Genomic DNA, 24156 nt, shown 5'->3' with positions numbered 1-24156 from the left:
TAAATGTAAATGGGGACCCTTTAATTGAACTATGTGTACAAAGAGATTTGGTAATAAGTAATACATATTTTATGAAAAAGACTATAAATAAATAAACAAGATATAATGTAACACGTAATGAAATTACTTTGTTACATTATGTATTGGTGGATAAAAGGTTCATGTGTAGGCTCCGGGACGTACATGTTTATAGACAGGCACTTGATACTATATCACATCATTATTTAGTTATAGCTACAGTTAGAGTAATAAGTAGATGGAACAAGAGGAAGGTGGCAATAATTACGAGGCAAGTTAAAGTGTATAAACTAAGGGAGGAGCAAGTTCGGGTGAGATATAAGCGACTATTGGCAGAAAGGTGGCCTAGTGCAGAGATAAGTATTAGGGGGGTTCAAGAGCATTGAATAAGTTTTACAAATGCATTAACAGAATGTGGGGCACAAGTTTGATGTTATAGGAGAGTGGGGGCAGAAGGAAACAAGATTAACTAGTGAAATGATCAAGTAAAGATTGTGATAAAAGAGAAAAAGTTAGCTTATCACAGATTTTTACAAAGCATAAGTGTTATAAGAAGAGCAGAGTATATGGAGATTAAAACAAAGGTCAAGACAGTGGTGAGAGAGTGCAAAAGGACACCAGATGATAGAATGGGAGAGGAACTGTCAAGAAATTTTAATGAAAAAAATAAAAACAATTTTTGGAGTTAAATAACTCAAAAAACCCTAGGAACGTATGGACTTGTCAGTTAAAACAGAGTACGGGAGTTAGTAGATGGGGACAGGGAGGTATTAGGTAGATGGCAAGAATATTTTGAGCAACTTTTAAATGTTAAGGAAGAAAGGGACACAGTAATTTCATGCACTGGCCAGGAAGGTAGGATACCATCTTTTACAAGTGAACAAGAGCAGTGTGTAACGGTGGGGGAGGTACGTGAGACATTACGTACAATCAAAGGGGCTAAAGCACCTGCAACTGATGGAATCATAACAAAAATGTTAAAACCAAGGGGACACATACTGTTCAATTGGTTAGTACTTTTCTTTAATAAACGTACAAAAGAAGGGAAGGTACCTAGGGATTACCCAACACCACGTAATATAGTCCCTTTACACAAAGGCAAGGCGGACAAAAGAGATTGTAAAAATTATAGAGCAAAAAATTTACTGATTATACCACAAAAAGTATACAGTAGGTCCATAATTGAAATAATTACAGATAAGACAGAATGTAGAATTGCAGATGAATAAGCAGGTTTCACAGTGGGTAGGGCATGTGTACATCAAGTGTTTACATTCAAACATATATGTGAACAGTATTGACATAAAGGTAGGCAAGTTTTTATTGCATTTATGAATTTAGAAAAGGCATATGATAGAGTGGATAGGGTAGCAATGTGGCACATGTTGAAAGTAGTAGTATATGTAATAGATGGTAAGTTACTGAGTGCTCTAAAGAGTCTTTATGAGGATAGACAGGCTCAGGTTAGGGTGTGTAGAATAGACAGAGACGACTTCCCAGTAATACTAGGTCTTAGACAGGGATGTGTAATGTCACCCTGATTGTTTAATATATTTATAGATGGGGTTGTAAAACAACTAAGTGCTATGGTGCTGAGGACAAGCGTGGGATTCAATTATGGGAAATCAAATACAAAATGGGAATTGATACATCTACTTTTTGCTGATGATACTGTGCTTAGGGGAGAGTCTAAAGAAATATTGCAAAGTGAACAAACAAAAGACTAAGGTGATGAGGATATCAAATGATTTCAATAACAAAAATCTGGATATCAAATTGGGGAGGAGGAATATGGAAGAAATCAAAGTTTTCAGATATACTTGGGAGTTGACATCTCGGCACGTGGATTTATAAAGGACGAGGTTAATCGTACAATTCATGAGGGACAAAAAATGAATGGTGCATTGACTTACATGTTGAGTCAAAAAACGTTATGTATGGAGGCAAAGAAGGGAATGTATCAAAGTACAGTACTACAAACACTCTTATATGGGTGTGAAGCTTGGGTAGTGAATACAGCACCAAGGAGGCAGTTGGAGGAACTGGACATGTCCTATCTAAGGCCAATCTGTGGTGTAAATATTATGCATAAAATTACGAGTGTGCAAATTAGGAGAAGGTGTGCAGTTAATGAGAGTATTAGTCACAGGGCTTGTTGACATGGTTCAGTCATTTACAAACAATGGATCAAAGTACAATGACATGGAGAGCATTTCAATCTGTAAGAGAAGAAAGGCGGCCTAGGGGTCATCCTCGAAAAGGTTCAAAGAAAGGGGTAATGCAGGTTTTGTGGGCAAGGGGCTTGGACTTCTAGCAGGCGTGCATGAGCGTGTTCAATACGAGCGAATGCAGACAAATGGTATTTGGGACCTGACGTTCTCTTCCAGTACAAGCAGGGTAATATTTAGTGAAGGGATTCAGGGAAACCAGTTATTTTTATATAGCCATACTCGAGTCCTGGAAATGGCAAGTACAATGCCTGCACTCTACAGGAGGGGTTTCGGGATACTGGCAGTTTCCAGGGATATGTTGTGTATCTTTGTACATATATGCTTCTAAACTATTGTGTTCTGAGCACCTCTGCAAAAACAGTGATTATGTGTGAGGTGAAATTGTTGAATGATGATCAAAGTATTTTCTTTTTGTGCATTTTCTTTCTTTTTCGGTCACCCTGCCTCAGTGGGAGACAGCCCACTTGTTCAAAACAAAAAAATAAATAATAAAAATATTACTATGCATATTATATTATTATTATATGTATTGCTATTATTCATATTATTATTATTATTATTATTATTATTATTATTATTATTATTATTATTATTATTATTATTATATAAATTATTTGTAATTTTTATCCACAAAAAAAATTTAAGATTTACTGTTATTCCTTATTACAATAATTGTATAAATATGTCAACCCATTCACAAATACATTTGTTTACTCTGAAACAGAAAAACACTGGACCATCTCTCCTACGTTCAGCTCAATTTCAAGTTATGTAGTACTTATCGTCATGAGAGAAATCAATGTCATATCCACTTCTGTAATATATCTTCCATTCTATCAAATCAGACCAAAACAACGAGAATGCAACCATAAAATCCATCCAAAATTACCATTAAGGGGTGGCTAATTGCTGACAGGTCAACTCCATTATTTATGCTCGCATTTCTTTCATTTTTGGTTTACGTTAACGAGCGTCTTTCTGTCGCACGTTGCCCAACTTTCAATGACGTACTCCGACAAACGACTGACGTTCAATTCCCGACATCGAGAGCAACGGCCCCTCCCCAGCGTCGAGGAACCTGCCTTCGGATCTGCTCGCTTCTGGAAATTTTGCTCGCGTATCCGAGTAAAAAATCGACCCGTCGACTGCTCGTATTTGGAAAAACTCGGACGTGGACGCGCTCGCAAGTAGACGTTCCGCTCTATTGGCAACTTTCGAGACGATGCAAATATTGCTGATTGCCCAATTCAGAGCAGGAGAAATATCACAATTGCAACATAGCTCACATTCAGCCTGTAAATTACTGGGAATGCCTACAACTACAGACAACAAAATACTACTATATCGAAAATATCTACTCAAAGTCGCTGTCCAAAATCTGCCGTAACAACATACTACTGAAAGTGATATGGGAGCAAGTGTAAAATCAACACAATGCATCCAGGGTCCCAAACTATTTTTACCAAATGATTCACAATAAATTTGCCTAATCAAAGACTCAACAAGACAAAAAGGAATAAAGTCCACATTATGAAAGTTAAGATACACGTGCAATATCTGGATATCTTTATTGTAGACATTCCGCCATCCAGTGGCTTTATCAATACAGATTCTAGGACATAATAGGAAGACAGTACAACTATATAAAAAAGATGAGGTAATCAGTCCCTCAGCCTTGGAGTAACTGTTCACAGCATCATGAAATCTTGCTGCAACTAACCCATCTCTTTGGGAAGGACCTACTTCCACTGGGGAATCCCGCCTACCAGTGTCTATGCCCTCTTCTGCTGCCCGTCCCTATCCACTAACGCCTATATAACCACCACTCTTCTTGCCTTTGCTCCAGATTCTCCTCCACCATGATGCTGTCAACACTAACTCCAAGGCCGAGGGACTGATTACCTCATCTTTTGTATATACTTCTACTGTCTTCCTATTATGTCCTAGAATCTGTATTGATAAAGCCACTGGATGGCGAAACGTCTACAATAAAGATATCCAGATGTTGCACGTGTGTCTTAACTTTCATATTGTCGATATTTTATACCTCTCTTGCACAAAGTCCACATTGCAAATTCTTTGTCTTGCATCAAAAGTACATACGTGCCCGCCCATTATTTTCAACGTATTCAAATCAAAATGACGCGTGACATTTACTTGCAACATTACAAAATATTTACGCAACAATTTCAATTCTTACTATTCACACTTGCACAAAATACCATGTTTGTTTATATACAAATATCATCGACAAATTATGTAGCCTTACGTCACCTTCCAAGTGAACGACGTCAATTCGACTAGATCGTCCAAATTTCTCGAGCAAATCTTACAAACGTTGTCTGTACATCCAAAGGACGAAAAAAGTGGTGCTAACAAACTGTGACAGACTCCACACTACATTACAACTGACCTAGACCCACAGTAAGTATGTATGTGCACTTAACACAACCTAACAAATGTTTACCCATAACCCCAAATACCAAGCTCCTTTGCAAAATTACTTCATCAAATCCTGCCACATACAGTGGACAACAAAACGCACTGGCTAAGCACACGTACTTATCGCAGGTCTAGCTCTGTGGTACTGTGGACTCTGGTACAGACCCGGTTATCGCGACCCGAGTCCTCCTTTGTAAATAATACGCCTCTTTGCAAATTCTTAACCACATATTACAATGTAAAATACTACAACTTTGTAACACACCTTGCCTGTAATATCCAATATTACAAATTCTCAGTACATAACAATTTTAACAAAACACAAACATGCCTCATTAAAACAAACTGACACAAATTCAAAGTTGAATCTTTACACATAATTCAGTCCAACAACAATAAATTTAATCAATCAACTTTCCAAACTTTACATAATAAAAATATTAACTTTTACAACAAATGATACTAATTGTTTCATAAAAAAAATGGCTGCTCACTCATTTTTCCTCATTTCTATTCATTGAAATGCAATTCATTAATTCATTCAAATGAAATTCCATGCACAACAAATTACTTTGACAATTTGCCTACTTTCAACTCTACACTTTATTTATCTACAATAATTCATCTAATAGGACTAAATCAATAACGTCAAAACGCTACGTACGACGATAACGACCACTTTTCGTATTGACCTTCCTGGGACCGCCGCACCACCCACCCCTACACGCGTACACAAAAACTCTAATGACCACAACAAATCACACAATTCGACTTATAATTCCTACACTCTTAATGACACCCTAACCAAATCTTTCTTCGTCCTCCACCTACTTTATTTATCCGTTATTTCCTCCAGCTTTAACTCCGTGTACGTAATTGATCCTCTCGTTCTTCTCGGTACTGTCCTTTACGCTTACTTGACACGTAAATGAGACACGATCGTTACTTGATTCACTCCACCGCTCGTGCGCTAGACTGTTACAAAATAACCCGCACATAACAGATACCAGCTTACTACAATGTTTCACTCTAACTTGGACCATTTACAAAATCACACTAATGATAAGTGGAGAATGACAGGTATATATAGGCAGCAAGAGGTAGGGGTAGTGTGAAATTAAGGAATACAAGGAGGAGGACGAGGAGTAGAAGCCAATCGAATAAAAAAAAAAGGTCAAGCACTGCAAGGGACCTAGGTGCCCACACAAGCAGACCAACAACACACAGGTAAGGAGGGAGAGGGAAGGTAATGAAATCAATAAATAACTAATAGAAACAAAAGAAAAAACAAACAAAGACAACCCACAAGACAAAACAAAAATCCAAAGACAAAAGGGTAAGAGGGAGAAAAAGAAAAAGGAGTAATCAGATCAAGTCGCACATCTTGTCAAGTTTGCATCATTTTTCCAATGTGGTGAAAGAGGAATGCATCTACACAAACCCACAACTCAAATTCATACAACTTTTTTATTAGGATAATTCAACAACACAACAACTGTTAATTAAATTTGCAAGTAGGTAAGACAGTTTTAGCACAAGACCAATCGATAGCATGGCTGTCATCTCTGACGAGACACAAAAGAGCATTAGTAGTGTGGGCAAGCCTAAAACTATTTTTGTGCTCCACAATTCTGTCAGAAACACATCGACCAGTTTCCCCAAAGTATTCGAGAGGACCGACAAATACAGTAGACGCCGCGAACGTCCGTATGCGGAGAAAACGTATCGGTGAGATTAGTACGCGCAGTGTTTCTTTGTCGATCTGATGGAAAGTAAGCTTCGTGTCTAAGGGACGGAGACAATTGTTGAGATTATTTGAAAGACCTGAAATGTAAGGAAGGTAGACGACACGAGAGTTCCCACGACTATCGATTTGGGAGATAAACAATTACGTTTAGCACGTCAGAGAGCAGAGTCATTGAAATGAGAAGGGTGGCTAAAAAAAAAATTATAAAGACTACAAATTTCAGCTGCAACAAACTGAGTATCACACATGCAGAGGGCACAGAGAAAGACGTAGATAACAAAACTTTTCTTGACATGATATGAAAAGTTGTGAATGTACATGCCACTGTGCAGAGGTCTGCACTACACGAAAAAGGAAAAACCTGTATCTGAGCGGTGGACAGGGACATCGAGGAAAGCAACAACACAATTACATTCCCGTTCAGTTACGTGACTAGACTGCCATCGCGTGGCGGAAATCGCGCACTCTCTTATACGCAACGTCTGCCACCCCGACCTCGTCGTGTCTACGCCCACTTTTCCTACTGCCGTCTTCGACAACTTCCCAATGTGTCGACATTCGAGTGCACTGCCAACCGTACGGACACTCGACAATAACTAAATTTGTTTATTCCCAAACAAACATCACCCACCAATCAAACATTTCTGCCACTTTAACCTCAATTTCAAATGACTTTTCACCATCATCAAAAAGAAAATCATATAAAATTTCTTTAATATATCTTTAAGACCCAAAAAACGACAATACAATACAATCATAAAAACCATACCAAAATATACAACTATAGTGATACCAATCAATAGGACAATACACTGTTATTGTAGTAGCAACTAACCAGTAATATAATCATACTGAGTCAACAGACTTTTTTCTCCATTCTTCAAATACCAAATGTATACAATCAAATTCATAAAACCTCTAGTTACCAGAGGTCGCAATATACACAATGAAAAGCCAATATTACTCCACAACAAGCATATTTCCTCCAACAATTTCACACATAAAGTATATTGATAATATAGCATTTCTTGTGGTGGAGACAGAAAAAAGCTAGGAAAGCTAGATACAGCAATCGATAATTCTTTGGACTGTAAATGAGGGTCTCGACCCTCCGTCGTCGTAGCAGCTGCCGCCAAACTCCGGTTCTTCAACACGCAACTTATACTTTCGTATCGATCTAATCGCATATTACTCGCTTAAATAATTTCCACTAGTTCCTTCGTGTCTTCCCCCAAACCACCGACGACCACGCTCGTCAGATCCGACTGCTTCCGAACCCTCGACCGCTTTCGCACGGATTCCTTGGACAATAAAGCAGACTGTAAACACACGGGGTTTTAGACACCCTTATCAAAAATAAATAATACATGTAAAGCACAAACATACACCGATAAGCTGCCCTAATATACAAGTACGGTTTGAAATGTAAATACAATTGGCCAAATCTTCAATTTAAGGATATTATTACTACAATATCCAAAGGGTTACTATTACAGTTATACTAAATCAAACATTCAAATCACATTATCAACCTAAAATTGTTGTCACACACCTTGTGCAGATATCCAACAACTATCTACAAGCAGTACGGTGGACCCCCGGATAACGATCGCCTCCCAACTCGACTAATTATCTAAGTTTATTTTTCTTAGTGCTTTTGTAGGTGTATTTTTAGGGGTCTGAAATGGACTAATCTAATTCACAATATTTCTTATGGGAACAAATTCGGTCTATAACGGCACCCAAACAGACTTCTGGATTGAAATAATATCGTTATGCGGGGGTCCACTGTATTAAATTACCAACGTGTTTTTGGTTATGCCCAAATGACATCAATCTGTGGATTAAAATCACATTGGTATTAAAACAGGACAACATCAAAGCAGCCTTCATAGAAAAACTACAAGCATTCTATAACAGACAGCAAAACAAAAACTCTGGATACGATGGTATCGCCCTTGCTGCTGGTCGGGTACTCGGAAGATGTGAGGCCGGACGTGATGTCCAGATAGTCGGTAAATGTACGTACGAGAGACTGCACATTAATGACCTCGACACAGACAGCAGCTCTACTGGGGAAACAAATGTACTCAAGTACAAGATAAAACCAATATTACTAATACCACATAAGATAGTAAACAAGGGGACTCCACTAGCAATAGTAAGGATATATAACCACAAACAACTCTTGACAGCTCTATTGTTAGTACTAGTGATGATATCAATGAGACAGCAAAGCATGCACCGACAGAGAATACACTCGCAGAAACCCAACACAAACGGAAACTGAGCCTCTGCACTTGGTATCCACAGGCGTGTCAAATCTGCAAAAACAGATGCGACGTGCAACTGTGACCGCCCTACAAAATGCCGTGCCCGTGTGACGACGGGAAAATTCAAACTCTTCCTCCAACATTTTTCACCACAAAACATGTACCTCTTCAGTACAGGAAAGACTATGCTATAACTCAAACTACCAGCCACAAAATCTAAATGGGACAAAAACATACATACATACATACAAAACATCCAGGCCATGCAAAAACATGGGTACCCACAACCACTCAAGAGGGACAGATTTTTAGTGCCAGGAAAGAAAAAAAATTGGCAGGAAATGGCAGAAATCGTCTGCCAAATCCAGTCATTTCTCAAATAGAACCACAGTCGATGGCCTCCACTCCAAACCAACAGTTACAGATATTAGTGCCAGAAAAAAAAATCCCCCCCCCCCCAGTAACACCAATACCACCAGTCCAATGACAATCTTCTTTGCAAACAAACATACAATAAAAACAAAATACCTTTCCTCCGTGGACTGCAATGTTCGTACCTTTCACAGACAGAGACCCACATAAAGGACCACTTCGACAACAAAATATGGATCCCAGTTTACAACCTATACAGATTTAACAGAGTCAACAGGCAAAAGGTATGTGGGGGGGGAAAGAGGGGGGAATTCGCCTGTATATTGCACAGTCACATGGTTGCACACAACTGCTTAATGCCTCAAATGATGTAGTAGTGTAACTTTTAACAGTAAATATCAAAAAACAAAACTAGTCATTGTGGTAGCCTACAAGCCTCCAGATGCAACGTCCCAGCAATTCCAAAAACAGCTAGCTGTCTGAATTTGACCACTATCTGCAAATTTTGCCACCTCCGGCCCCAAACTTCTTCTTCCTGCGGGATTTCAACTTGAGGCACCTAAAATAGAGCAATATAGCAAATAATGTTGTTGCAGTGATAACAACAAGAGGAACCTCTGACAACAACTCACACACACACGACCTCTTAAATCTCTGGACAATACATTAAACCTCATCTTCACTAAAAATTATCATCTGATACAAAATGTCAACGTATCAAAAACAATATACTCGCATCGCAATACAATCGAGCCCCAGACCGACAAAATGACATTAGTCACGAGGGAGCCTTCACCAAATTCAACTTCAATAACAACAACATAAACTGGGACTAAAATAAATCAAGTCCTAAACAATATAAGCTGGTAAAATAAGCTAAGCAACACAGACCCAAACTTATGCCTACGACAGATTAACTAGGAGCCACTCCATGTATGCTCGACGCTTATTCCTTTAACAAAAAGGAGGAGTACCTGTAAAATACAGAGAGACAGGCACTCCCTTTGCAGGCGACAAAAAAGAATAACGTAACGGCTAAGAGAGGCCAATGTATCTGAAATGCGTTGGGAGTCACTTGTCAGACAAATAGCAAACGTCCAACTTAAGCAAAACAAATCTTATACGAGTCAGGAATCACAGCGACAACTAAAAGACGTCCGTGAAATCGAAAGAAACCCAAACTATCTCTTTCCTTATGCCAAATCAAAGTCGACAGCAACGTCCATTACTGGGCCCATACTTAACCGAGACCAGTCCTACACAGACGACAGCGATGAAATGACTCGGCTACTCGAGTCCCAATATGACTAGTCACTTTTTAGCGAGCCAATAACCAGACTCAGAGTCCAAGATCAAAATGATTTTTTATGAGCCAAAAAATTGGCTTAACACAAACCTATCTATTTGAAATTATCCTAATGCCAAATGACTTCAAGCAGGCAATAAACGACATGCCCATGTACTCTGCTCCAGGGCCAAACTCGTGCAACTCCATCTTCGTCGACAACTGCAAGAAGCACCCGTCGTGAGATTTTACCACCCTATGGAGAGGGAGCATGGACACGGGGGTCATCCCACAGTTACTAAAAACAACAGACATAGCCCCACTCCACAAAGGGGGCAGCAAACAACTATAAACCCATACCACTAACATCCCATATCATACAAATCTTTCAAAGGGTCCTAAAAAGCAACATCGCCACCCATCACTTACAAAACCCAGGGCAACGTGGGTTTACAGAAGCAGTTTGCTCCTGTCTGTCTCAGCTACTGGTTCACTACAACAAGCTCCTAAATTTACTACAAGACAAAAATATTGCACATGTAATATATGCAGACTTTGCAAAAGCCTTCGACGAGCGTGACCGTGGCGTAATATGTACTGCACAAAATGCGTGCAAAAGGAATAACGCGAAAAGTGCGTAGATGGATCTACAGACATAACACAGAGAATACTAGTCAACGGAGTAGAGTTGAGGCAGTAACGGCAAAAAGCACTGTTCCGCAAGCCACAGTACTCGCTCCCGTTGTCGTATCTGACATAGACAGGGATGTAAGCCACAGCACCATGTCTTCCTTTGCACATGACACCTAAATCTGCACGACAGTGTCTTCCTTTGCATACACTGCAAGACTCCAGGCGGACATCGACCAAACCTTTCAGTGGGCTGCAAAAAACAATATCAAGTTCAATGATGACATTTTTCAATTACTCCAATTTGTTAAACAGGAGGAAATTAAAAGTACATCAGAGTACAAAACAAATTCCTTCCACAAAATAGAGTGAAAAACCAACGTCAAAGACCCGGGAGTGATCGTGTCGGACGATCTCGCCTTCGAGGACCGTAACGCTGTATCAATCGCATCTGCTACAAAAATGACACGATGGATAATGACAACCTTCAAAACTAGAGATGCCAAGCCCACGATGACACTCTTCACATCACTTGTCCTATCTAGGCAGGAATATTGCTGCACACTAACAAACAGCACCGGTGCTTTCAAGGTGGGTCAAATTGCTGACCTACAAAACGTAAACAGATCCTCCACGGCACACATAACAGAGATAAAACGCCTCAATTACTGGGAGTGCTTCAAGTTCCTGAACGTGTGTATTCCCTGGAACACAGGCGGGAGAGATGCATCGTTATATACGCCTGCAAAATCCTAGAGGGACCAGTACCAAACTTACACGTGAAAATCACTCGCGACGAAAGCGAAAGACTCGGCAGACGATGCGACATCCCCCCAATGAAAAGCAGGGGTGTCACTAGTACATTAAGACACAATACAAAAAGTGTCAGGGGCCCAAGACTTTTCAACTGCCTCCCAGCATACATGAGAGGGATTACAAATAAACCCCTGGCTGTCTACAAGCAGGCACTGGACAAGCACCTAAAATCGGTACCTGACCGGCCGGGCTGTGGCTCGTACGCTGGATTGCGTGCAACCACCGGTAATGGCCTGGTTCGTCAGGCTCGGATCCACCGGGAGGCCTGGTCACACACCGGGCCGCAGGGGCGTTGACCCACACAACTCTCTCCGGGTAAACTCGAGGTAACAAGAGGCTAATGACTGACAAGCCAACTCCCTTAATTATGCTCCATTTTCTTCCATTTCGGGCATACGCCAACGGACGTTTTTCAATCGTACGTTACGTTACCAAACTTTCAATACCAAAATCAGACAAACAAACAACCTCCTTTGACACCCACTCACATCACAAAATATCCCTCACATCCACAGACAAAAAATCTACCGACCAACTGCACGTAACTGTAAAGACTCGTACGAGGATGCACTCCAAACTAAAGGTTCCACTGTATGTACCTCATTTACCTTTTACATACATTAAAAACTACTGCAACATTTCCACAACTTACAATGACAACACTCAAACTTTCCAGATTTACACACTCACAATACTTTCCACAAACCAAAAATATTGAAAATAACTTTGACACCAAACAAAATATAACATTTTCATACAATTATTCAAAATGAAAATTTATTGACATTTTTTAATGCTTTAAATTCTTCAACGCTGTAATCAACACGGCTCAAGCTACACTTCATCACGACCACACTGAAACAATATTAGCCTCTAAATTTTTATTATTATAATCAAATAAAAAAATGCTAAACCACAACGGCTATACAGCACCGCAGGGCAGGGAAGAAAACGAAAGTATAGGGCGGCAAAAGGACAATTGGACGATTACAAAGCTACAGAAAACAGCAAGGCAGGGGATACTGAAAGGGAAAAGCATAGTAAGAGATTGAGGTACAAAGGGCTGAGAAAAGTGCTATTATTATCATCATCATGAGTTTCTGGACAAAGTCAGTTCTTGTGAAAAAGTCAATGACACAGTCAAAATGAAATGAGGCTCCATCACCAACAAGGCAAGGTAAAGAGAGAGCAGCAGAGCAAACACAACGTTGACAGCAGCAACGCGCCTCTCCGTAAGATATCCATCAGTAAGACTAGTGTGGCCAATGCAAACGCATAAGAGAGACTACTCTCGACACTGACGACCAGTCGTGGAAAACGAGTGAATGGCTGAACAGCCAGAGTTTAGTAGTTGACCTATATTCAGCTGACCGGTGTACAGTGAGAGAATCATAGCAGAAAACGCCAAATCTACCTATAAAACTCAAGAAAAGTCACGTTGTACGTGGCGTTTACTTCCCTCAGTGCTTTTCAAAATGGCTGAGACAGCAGACCAGGTCACGAGTCAACAACACGACACAACCCCCAATAAATAGAATTGAGAGTGATTTGGACAGATAAAACCGTTGATTAAAACTCTCTGGTCATGCACTGGCCTGGATAACATCCCGTACAAGTTCCTAAAAGATGGTGCTTCTGAACTGTCAATCCCTATTACTCACATCATAAATCTGTCAATCAACACTAATACCGTACCAGAGGGGTTCAAGGAGGCCAGAGTTACTCCTATCTTCAAGAAAAATAGTAGGTCTGATGTAAGCAACTATAGGCCTGTTAGTATACTCAGTATAATATCCAAAATTCTAGAGAGGGCGGTGTACTGTCAAGTAGCTAAGTACCTTAATGACAACAACATTCTCCGTAGCTAACAATCGGGCTTCACAACATCTTACTCAACCGACACCTCCCTAATTAATCTGATGGATTACCTGAGAACTGAAATGTCAATGGGGAACCTCACAGGTACAGTAAACCTAGACCTGCAAAAGGCCTTCAATACTGTCAACCACAATATATTATGTAAGAAACTTCAAGCTATTGGTATAAGTTCTGCACACTGGTTTAAGTCCTACCTTAGCAACAGCAGACAAACTGTTAAAATCAACAAAACGGAAACAGAACCGATAGCGTTTCGAGTTCCCCGAAGTAGCATTCTGGGTCCCTTATTATTCTTATGCTGTGTCATTTCATGCCTATGAGTGTCAAGTGCAAACTCCTACTGTATGAAGATGACAGTGCTCTGTTCTTGTCAGGTAAAGACCCACAAGATATAGCTAATGTATTAACACTGCAACTGGAGTCCTGCAGCAAATGGTTAGTAAAAAAAAAACTATCATTGCACCTAGGGAAAACTGAAGCCATTCTCTTTGGCACAAAACAAAAAGTGAGAAGCGTAAATAATTTTAACGTCCACGAGGAGCCCATCAATTTGATTTCATCAGTAAAATATCTGGGAATCCCCTTCGACCCATGCATGTCAGGAGAATTGATAAGGAACAGTGTAGTAAAGAAAGCGAATGCCAGAAAAAAGTTCCTCTATAGACAATCACAGTCTCTACCTACTGAGGCTCGCAGTACCCTATGTCTAGCCCTTATACAGTGTCATATGGATTACACTTGCTCTTCATGGTACTCTGCCTTGACAAAAAAAACTGAAAGATAGACTGCAAATCACCCAGAACAAAATTGTAAGATTCATCCTAGACCTGGATCCAAGAGAGCATGTAGGACAGAATGAATTACAGCAGTTGGATATGTTGAATATTAAAGACAGAGTTAAAAATCTGAAGCTAAATCATGTTTATAAAATTGCTCACAAACAGTGTCCAAAATATCGTGCTGTCAATTTTGTCAAGGTTGGGAACCAAAGCAATCATAGTACTAAGGGGAGAGAGCACAACTTTGTAGTATCCACAGTCAGTGGCCAGGCTTCAAACACCTTTTATTGTACAGCAATAAAGGAATGGAACAGACTGCCTGTACATTTCAAAGCCAGTCATAGCATGAACCAGTTCAAGAAGAGTGCCAAAAGGTGTCTGATTAATGTAGCTACAGAAAGGGAGGGGAATGATTTTTTATTTTTAGCTAATACAAGTGTAATTTTATAGGTAGTAGGTTGGTAGACAGCAACCGCCCAGGGAGGTACTACCGTCCTGCCAAGTGAGTGTAAAAATGAAGCCTGTAATTGTTTTACACGATGGTAGGATTGCTGGTGTCTTTTTTTTTCTGTCTCATTCACATGCAAGATTTCAGGTACGTCTTGCTACTTCTACTTACACTTAGGTCACACTACACATACATGTACAAGCATATATATACACACACCCCTTTGGATTTTCTTCTATTTTCTTTCTAATTCTTGTTCTTGTTTATTTCCTCTTACCTCCATGGGGAAGTGGAACAGAATTCTTCCTCCATAAGCCATGCGTGTTGTAAGAGGCGACTAAAATGCCGGGAGCAAGTGGCTAGTAACCCCTTCTCCTGTATATATTACTAAATGTAAAAGGAGAAACTTTCCTTTTTTCTTTTGGGCCACCCCGCCTCGGTGGGATATGGCCGGTGTGTTGAAAGAAAGAAAGAAGTGTAATTTTACCTTATTCCTAGTAATGACCCTCGTATTGTAGATAGTCTTAATGACCCTCGTGTAGTAGATGGTCTTCTAGTATATTAATAAGATGTTATCTTCATTATACAATAATAAGAATCTATTATAACCTTTATATTATAATAATAAGGTAAAAGAACCCCAATGGAAATAAGTCACTCTGACTTTTTTAGGTTATCCTAGGTTCTTTGCACATATGCTGCTATGTATGATAATTCTATGTAACAGTATTTGTGTATGCCTGAATAAACTTACGTATTTACTTACGACACGACGACGGCCAATAACCTATACTCGGTTTAATACGACACAGTTTGTTATTCGGCAGAGCACGCCAACGTTCTTGTCGACGGGTGTCAAGGTCAGTAGCTATAACAGTAAAATAATCGACGAACGCAACACCTCTATATCAAACTGCAACGTCGTGTACTCTTCACCACACACCATTGTCTACCTCTTCATTGCCCAGTACATCAACATGACCAGGGACCCAACAAAAACCAATCCATTTATACTTGTTAGAGATAGAGTGTAACCAAATTTGGATACAGACAACTACGGGGAGAGGTGTATCAACTTTTTCTATAGCCTGTAAAGCACAGACAAACAGACAGACTCACTCTAAAACAACCACACATGATGACACAGTAAAAGGCACATTATACACTTCTTCTTTGACAAAACAAAAATCCAAGGGTGCTAACTCTATGGCACTTTCAAGAAAGAAATGAGGGCCATAGATGGAGCCCCTGAGAAATACAGACCAGATAATTGCCAATTTCAATGGCAACGTCAAGAGGGTTTGCTACGTCGACACCGGCAGCCCGGAGAATGGGAGCCGGGTCGGTAGACTATTTGCCACTCAATTTCCCCAATTTTTTCCAGACTGCATTCATTGACGAAGCACAGACGCTGGTGCAGACGTAATCTCGCCGGCAAGTGCATTTATCGTCGCAAATGACACGGCCAGCGACCGCACCCCTGCTTAAACTCAAAAATTCTCTCGACGCTTCTAACGTACCGATGCCTGCCCCACGCAGTGAATTTCGGATGTACTGCACGTGCACGAGCACGACACCACCCAGGCACGCACTTCTGACAATGCCTGCCTTAGGTTTGGGGTATACAATGACGAGTGGCACTTCAAACTGAGGACAACAAGAGGCGTAAAACCTCTTCAATGGAGAACAAACAAGTAACCTCATTAAAATCAATTACTTGTCAGTAAAGGTCCCAATTTGCTCCATTCAATTGCCAACGTGGCCTACAGAGAGGTGCTTAATATGAAGGACAAGTAAAACTGATTCAAAAATGATCGCTGCCATCTAATTCCAAGAGAACAGACTGGACAAACTCTAGTGCAGTGCAGCAACAGCACACTAACACATCAATGCAAGAGAGAGTATGAGTACAAGAATCAAAATGGGTTCAAGTACCTGTTTTTAAAACATGGACAGAGTAAGAAGCAAGAAAAGCCCCCAACTGAACAACACAGGAATCACAGCGAGACCCCCCCCCCCCCAAGTGGAAATAATGGTCATTAAAATCACAAAGTAACAAGTGGCGGCAGTAAGGACAAAACAAGAAAAGCAACATTCGGCACAGATAATGCTCCACAAAGAAAGAGATGCAAATAACAGAGTGTATACCACCTATGCAAGTGGATACAGTATGCTATGTAATGCAGCAAAGTACAAACAAATACCTGATGTTTTAAGACGGCAGACATTGCCATCTTCAAACGTATGTTTTGAGTTCCTCCACAATAACTTACTTTTCATGACACTATTTACAAAAATAGAATATCCATCTGTACATATACATGTACAAATGGATATTCTTAAGAGTAATGTTAAATTTGATAAAACCTAAAATCAATCACCAACGTCATTTAAACCTTACTAGACAGCTCAGGACTTTCAGGAAAGCACTGTCAATCTTTCGATTAATAATGTTGTACGCCTTCAGAAGATGACGCTGCATTGGGTAGTACAAGTCTTGTCTCCAATCTTTGCCAACTTTATACTGAAAACGAAAAAAAATTAAATTATTCTCTATTTTCATTTACAATGAATAAAGTCCAATAAAATTCATGTCACAACAATTCCATAAATTACAAATAAAAACTACACTACCGAGAGTGAGTGAGTGAGTGAGTGAGTGAGTGAGTCAGTGAGTGAGTGAGTGAGTGAGTGAGTGAGTGAGTGAGTCAGTCAGTCAGTCAGTCAGTCAGTCAGTCAGTCAGTCAGTCAGTCAGTCAGTCAGTCAGTCAGTCAGTCAGTCAGTCAGTCAGTCAGTCAGTCAGTCAGTCAGTCAGTCAGTCAGTCAGTCAGTCAGTCAGTCAGTCAGTCAGTCAGTCAGTCAGTCAGTCAGTCAGTCAGTCAGTCAGTCAGTCAGTCAGTCAGTCAGTCAGTCAGTCAGTCAGTCAGTCAGTCAGTCAGTCAGTCAGTCAGTCAGTGAGTCAGTCAGTCAGTCAGTCAGTCAGTCAGTCAGTCAGTCAGTCAGTCAGTCAGTCAGTCAGTCAGTCAGTCAGTCAGTCAGTCAGTCAGTCAGTCAGTCAGTCAGTCAGTCAGTCAGTCAGTCAGTCAGTCAGTCAGTCAGTCAGTCAGTCAGTCAGTCAGTCAGTCAGTCAGTCAGTCAGTCAGTCAGTCAGTCAGTCAGTCAGTCAGTCAGTCAGTCAGTCAGTCAGTCAGTCAGTCAGTCAGTCAGTCAGTCAGTCAGTCAGTCAGTCAGTCAGTCAGTCAGTCAGTCAGTCAGTCAGTCAGTCAGTCAGTCAGTCAGTCAGTCAGTCAGTCAGTCAGTCAGTCAGTCAGTCAGTCAGTCAGTCAGTCAGTCAGTCAGTCAGTCAGTTAGTCAGTCCAGTCAGTCAGTCAGTCCAAACAGTCAGTCAGGCAGTCAGTCAGTCAGTCAGTCAGTCAGTCAGTCAGTCAGTCAGTCAGTCAGTCAGTCAGTCAGTCAGTCAGTCTCAGTCAGTCAGTCAGTCTCAGTCAGTCAGTCAGTCTCAGTCAGTCAGTCAGTCTCAGTCAGTCAGTCAGTCTCAGTCAGTCAGTCAGTCTCAGTCAGTCAGTCTCAGTCAGTCAGTCAGTCTCAGTCAGTCAGTCAGTCTCAGTCAGTCAGTCTCAGTCAGTCAGTCAGTCAGTCTCAGTCAGTCAGTCAGTCAGTCTCAGTCAGTCAGTCAGTCTCAGTCAGTCAGTCAGTCTCAGTCAGTCAGTCAGTCTCAGTCAGTCAGTCAGTCTCAGTCAGTCAGTCAGTCTCAGTCAGTCAGTCAGTCTCAGTCAGTCAGTCAGTCTCAGTCAGTCAGTCAGTCTCAGTCAGTCAGTCAGTCTCAGTCAGTCAGTCAGTCTCAGTCAGTCAGTCAGTCTCAGTCAGTCAGTCAGTCTCAGTCAGTCAGTCAGTCTCAGTCAGTCAGTCAGTCTCAGTCAGTCAGTCAGTCTCAGTCAGTCAGTCAGTCAGTCTCAGTCAGTCAGTCAGTCTCAGTCAGTCAGTCAGTCTCAGTCAGTCAGTCAGTCAGTCTCAGTCAGTCAGTCTCAGTCAGTCAGTCTCAGTCAGTCAGTCTCAGTCAGTCAGTCAGTCAGAGTCAGTCAGTCAGAGTAAGTCAGTCAGAGTCAGTCAGTCAGTCAGAGTCAGTCAGTCAGTCAAACAGTCAGACATTTTACAAATTACTCATAAAATGTTCAATGCATGTATTTGTCAATTTTTTCCCCTCAAAACTAACAACTTAATCGTCTGTACGAAATAATATGTAAAATAACAAAGTACATTAGGTCCTCACTTAATGTCCTTTCGCTACGACGTCAATGACTGGCGGCAGATTCCCAGTCGGGGCCACTGCCTGTGTGGACTTGGTTTTTCAACTACCTCGTAGCAGGTGCTGCCCCTTACAATTTCCGCTCTGCAAACATTTATTCCTTGATTTAAACCTGTTGCAGTGATTGCTAAAGGTGCACTTGTGCAACTGTCATCTTTATATCAATTACAATTAAAACTGGTTTCATTATACATCAATCATTTCTCTTAAAGTTGCAGTGTCTAAAAATCTGAAAAACAAACAAACACTTTCACTATCACTCACTCCATCACTGTCTTACCAGAAGTACACTAATACAACAATTCAAAACTGCAATATCCCCAATCCTCCTCCTCCTTCACAGTGCAAGCACAGTACATACATACATCCCGCCTCCAGAATAAATTCCACATAACCAGTTTCCCAAAGTCCCTTTCTAAATGTTACTTTCATCACTCTCCAACTCATTTCACATCACAAAAACAACTTGTCTCCACTCACTCCTATCTAACACTCTCATACTCACTCAATGTCTAATCCCTTCTCATAACCTCCTCCTCCTCCTTCCAACCTTTCCTACTATGACCCCTACCCTGCCTTCCCTCCACTACAGATTTATATGCCCTCGCGGTTATTCAGTTTGGTTCTGTCCTCTCTCGTCGTCCGAACCGCCTCGATGACCCCTCTTCCTTCCTCTGCGTGACGCTACGGTGGAACCTCTACTCGGGACTTTAATCCATTCCGTGACCTTGCCGGCAGATGGATTTGCTCGTTTGCAGAGTCAATTTTCCTCTTTTACGTTAATTGAAATGAAATTAATTCATTCCGGTGGAATTCCAGGCAAGAGAAAATACTTTAATAATTTCCCTAGTATCACCTCTACAACTTATTTATCTATCACAATTCATGAAATATGACATAATAAACAATATTAATAACATAGAAACATGACATATACACCAGAATGAGTAAAATACAAGTCATTAGGTTTGTGCCTACTGGTTGTGACAACAGCCACTGTTGTTGGATTTATAGGGCCACCACAGTGATCATTCCTTCTCCTGACTACATGTGTAAAGAACCTAGGAAAACCCAAAACAAACAATCAATCAGACAAATTAACTTATAATTGCTACACTCTTAATGCTACACTTTGCCACTGCTGCTTCATGTTGTTGCCACTACTGCTTCATGTTGTCTGCCACTCCTACCTCATCATGTCTACCACTGATGTCAGCAAAAAAACAAACATTTCTACAATTTTCAGCTCAATTTCAAAGTACTTTTAATGGTGAAACCAATTAAAATCAAATTTATTTTTGTACTATATTTTCCATTCTATTACACGAGACCAAATAAAACGTGAATACAACCTTAAAGCCGTACGAAAATAGACTGCTAAAAGGGAAGGTCAATGGCTGACAACTCCGTTATTTACGGTCCAATTTCTTTCATTTTTGGCGTACGTTAAGGAGCTTCTTTCTGTCGTACGTTGCCCGAGTTTCGATAACGTATTCCCACAAATGCCCGAGATCCAATTCCCTACGTCGAGAGCGAGAGCCCCCTGACCAGTGTCAATTAACCTCCCTCGAGGCCCGCTCGCATCTGCAAGCCAAAAATCGACCGAGCGCCTGCTCGTATCTGCAAAAACTCGCACGTGGGTGCACTCCAGAGTAGAGGTTCCACTGCACTTTTAACAACCCACACCTTCTAATCTCCAACCTACAAACTCTTGGCATAATATTCACTCCTCACATTTCTCTCACACACAACAACAATAACATTTCCACTGTCTGTCCCCAGTCTCCTCCTTGCTACAACATCTACAACCCATGCTTCACACCCATATAAGAGCATTGGTACCACTATACTCTCACACATTCTCTTCTTTGCTTCCATGTAAAATGTCCTTTGTCACAACCCACTTCCCCCCCCCTTTGTTAATTTTATGGTTCACTCCAATATTAAATCCAAACTTTCATTAACTAAATATTTTGTTACCCATATCTGTATAAATTACTAAATTTAAAAAGACAAACTTTTGTTTTTCTTTTTGGGCCACCCTGCCTTGGTGGGATATAGCCAGTTTGAAAAAAAATATTAAATAAATAAATAAAAGTATCACCTTGTTCTTTCCTCTCAACACACTTCAAATGAACACAACCAAAAATGCTACAAAAAAATTTTATTCAAAATAACATTTAATAATTGTGCACAAAAATATGGACCGTAAAAATACGACGTTTTATGTAGTTCCGCTGTCGCAGCCCAATGGTGCATGAACCGCTGTATGGCCTCTCATCGCTCGCCGACGTACTCGTTTACCGACGACTCGCAGTTGCGACGGGCTGTCCGAGTCGGTGCCCTACGATGACTCGGTTTGCAGAGACGGGAGGCGGGTCGTCTCGACGTTGACCGTCTCGATCTTCTTACGGCCTCTCGATACGCTAGCTTTCAAATTCTCCGAGACTATGTACTGTTACAAATTTGCATACTTGAATGTGCACCCCATACTACAAGATACAAATGCAACAACACTTCAAACAATCAAATAGAAAAATAACAATGCAAGTTCATTGTAAATTGGTTAGTGATGGACCTCATTATCGAGCAAACTCCAAGCCAACATATTTCATCAATAAATTTCTACTTAATCGTGCACCCCATAATACAAGATAAAAGTGCACCAGCACTAACAACAGAAAATGTATACAAAAATACAAGAAATACAAAACAACTTCACAATACAAACTTTAGTTGTTGTGTTCATCTGTGTTTACATTCTCAGTCTCTCGTGGCAGTTTAATTATGAAATGAATAAACTCGGCCGATCGTGACGACACTAACAGAGGTGTCGTTGGGGGTGGGGCGCCCCGAGTGACACCATTTAGGGAGTGACACCAAAGAGCCTCTAAAGAAGGTGACACTAAGAACATAAGGAGGAACACTGCAGCAGGCCTACTGGCCCATACTAGGAAGTGCTGCAGCAACATAAGAGAAAAATCCTTTGTTTCTATAGCCTATTATAGGGAAAATCAATGACGCCGTATGATAAACTACGATAAATCGATAATTTTATTTGTGATGTTTTGGAAAAACCCTTAATCGCCCTGGCATCACTATGATCAGTCATCAGTGACATTACATACTGTGTCTGCTGCACCGCCCACCAGTGAGTTTGGTCCAGGAGGTGTATATGTGGCTGGATTAAATAGACAAAGGGTCAGGTAATTATCACATTTTGAGCTTTACTTTTCCTTGAATGTCAAAATGGTATACAATACCGACAGGTTGGTAGATAAGACACATAGGCAACTTTATTCCGAAATAAAGTTGCCTAAATGTTGCCTTTACTTTTGCTTATTGGTGATATCAGTCATGTTCGTGAATCAAGATATATGAACGGGTGAGAACTGACATTCACGAAATGATGAAATAACCGTGGTACGTAAGAACATAAGAATGGAGGAACACTGCAGAAGGCCTACTGGACCATACAAGGCAGGTCCTCATCAAAACTACCCCTACCCAAAACTTTCCCACCACATGTATAAGAACAACTACTTGTACCACACCTCACTCAAAGCCTATATATACCCTCTGTGTCCATGTATTGTTTTCATCAGCTTGACAAAGTTCCTGGAAAGTGAAACGTTGCCCCTCTCTACTTTGCATTGGACTGAAGAAGCCATTGTGTAGCGAAATGTTTCCTTAATAAAGATTCCCATATGTTGCACAAGTGTCTCAATCTTCAACTTGTCAGTTTTCAAACCATTTATCACACTAGTGAATGTATATGCCACTGTACATAGGCTTGTGCTACATGGAAAAACCAAAACCTGTATCTGAGAGGTGGACATTAACATCAAGGAAAGGAAGCAAGGAATAAGATTCCCACTTAAGACACATAAGAAAAGAGGAACACTGCAACAGGCCTGTTGGCCCACTTTGTATTGTACTGATGAAGCCACACATTGGCTACAGTCATGAGGCCAAAGAGCAAAGATGTCATCTACATACACAACTTTCCTTGTATGAGTGAATATCAAAATGGTATACAATACCAACAGGTTGGTATGTAAGACACATAGGCAACAGTTAGGCAACTTTATTCTGAAACGTTTTGCCTACACAGTAGGCTTCTTCAGTTCTTCAGTCGAGTGCGTCTTAGACAGGGATGTTCAATGTCACCAAGGTTCTTTAATACATTTATAGATGGGGTTGTAAAACAAGTAAATGCTAGGGTGTTCAGGAGAGGGGGGGTGGGATTAAATTATGGGGAATCAAATACAAAATGGGAACTGACATAGTAGTTACTTTTTGCCGATGATACTGTGCTTATAGGAGATTCTAAACAAAAGTTGCAAAGGTTACTGGACAGGCTTGGGAGTGTGTGTAAAGGTGCAAAGTTGAAAGTGAACATAGAAAAGAGTAAAGTAATGAGGGCATCAAATGATTTACATGAAGAAAAATTGGACATTAAATTGGGGAGGAGTATGGAAGAAGTGAATCTTTTCAGATATTTGGGAGTTGACACGTTAGCGCATGAATTTATGAAGGATGAGGTTAATCGTAGAATTGATAAATGAAAAAAGGCGAGTGGTGCACCGACGAGTACGTGGAGACAAAAAATGTCATCGACGGAGGCAAAGAAGGGAATGTATGAAATTATAGTGTGTAGTACCAACACTCTTATATGGGTGTGAAGCTTGGGTTGTAAATGCTGCAGCGAGGAGGCAGTTGGAGGCAGTCGACATGTCCTGTCTAAAAGTAATGTGTGGTGTGAATATTACGCAGAAAATTCAGAGTGTGGAAATTACGACAAAGTGTGGAGTTAATAAAAGTATTACTCAGAGGGCTGAAGAAGGATTGTTAAGGTGGTTTGGTCATTTAGGGAGAATACATCAAAGTAGAATGACATGGAGAGCATATAAATCTGTAGGAGAAGGAA

General features: G+C 40.6%; 1 long non-coding RNA gene across 6 annotated transcripts in view; it reads right to left on the bottom strand.

Moving 5' to 3' along the window:
• The window catches only part of LOC128704528 (uncharacterized), a 104179-nt gene that overhangs the window by 55032 nt on the left and 24991 nt on the right, over nt 1–24156 (bottom strand). For all 6 annotated transcript variants that reach the window (XR_011391021.1, XR_011391026.1, XR_011391024.1 and 3 more), the window contains exons 4-5: nt 19191–19310; nt 17321–17443 (exon numbers count right to left, since the gene is read on the bottom strand). This is a non-coding gene — a long non-coding RNA (uncharacterized lncRNA). The remainder of the gene's footprint in view (nt 1–17320; nt 17444–19190; nt 19311–24156) is intronic.

Source organism: Cherax quadricarinatus, unplaced genomic scaffold (assembly GCF_038502225.1).
Source record: "Cherax quadricarinatus isolate ZL_2023a unplaced genomic scaffold, ASM3850222v1 Contig25, whole genome shotgun sequence".
Taxonomy (NCBI): Eukaryota; Metazoa; Arthropoda; class Malacostraca; order Decapoda; family Parastacidae; genus Cherax; species Cherax quadricarinatus.
Note: the sequence above shows the minus strand (reverse complement) of the source record. Positions and strands in the feature narration are given on the sequence as shown.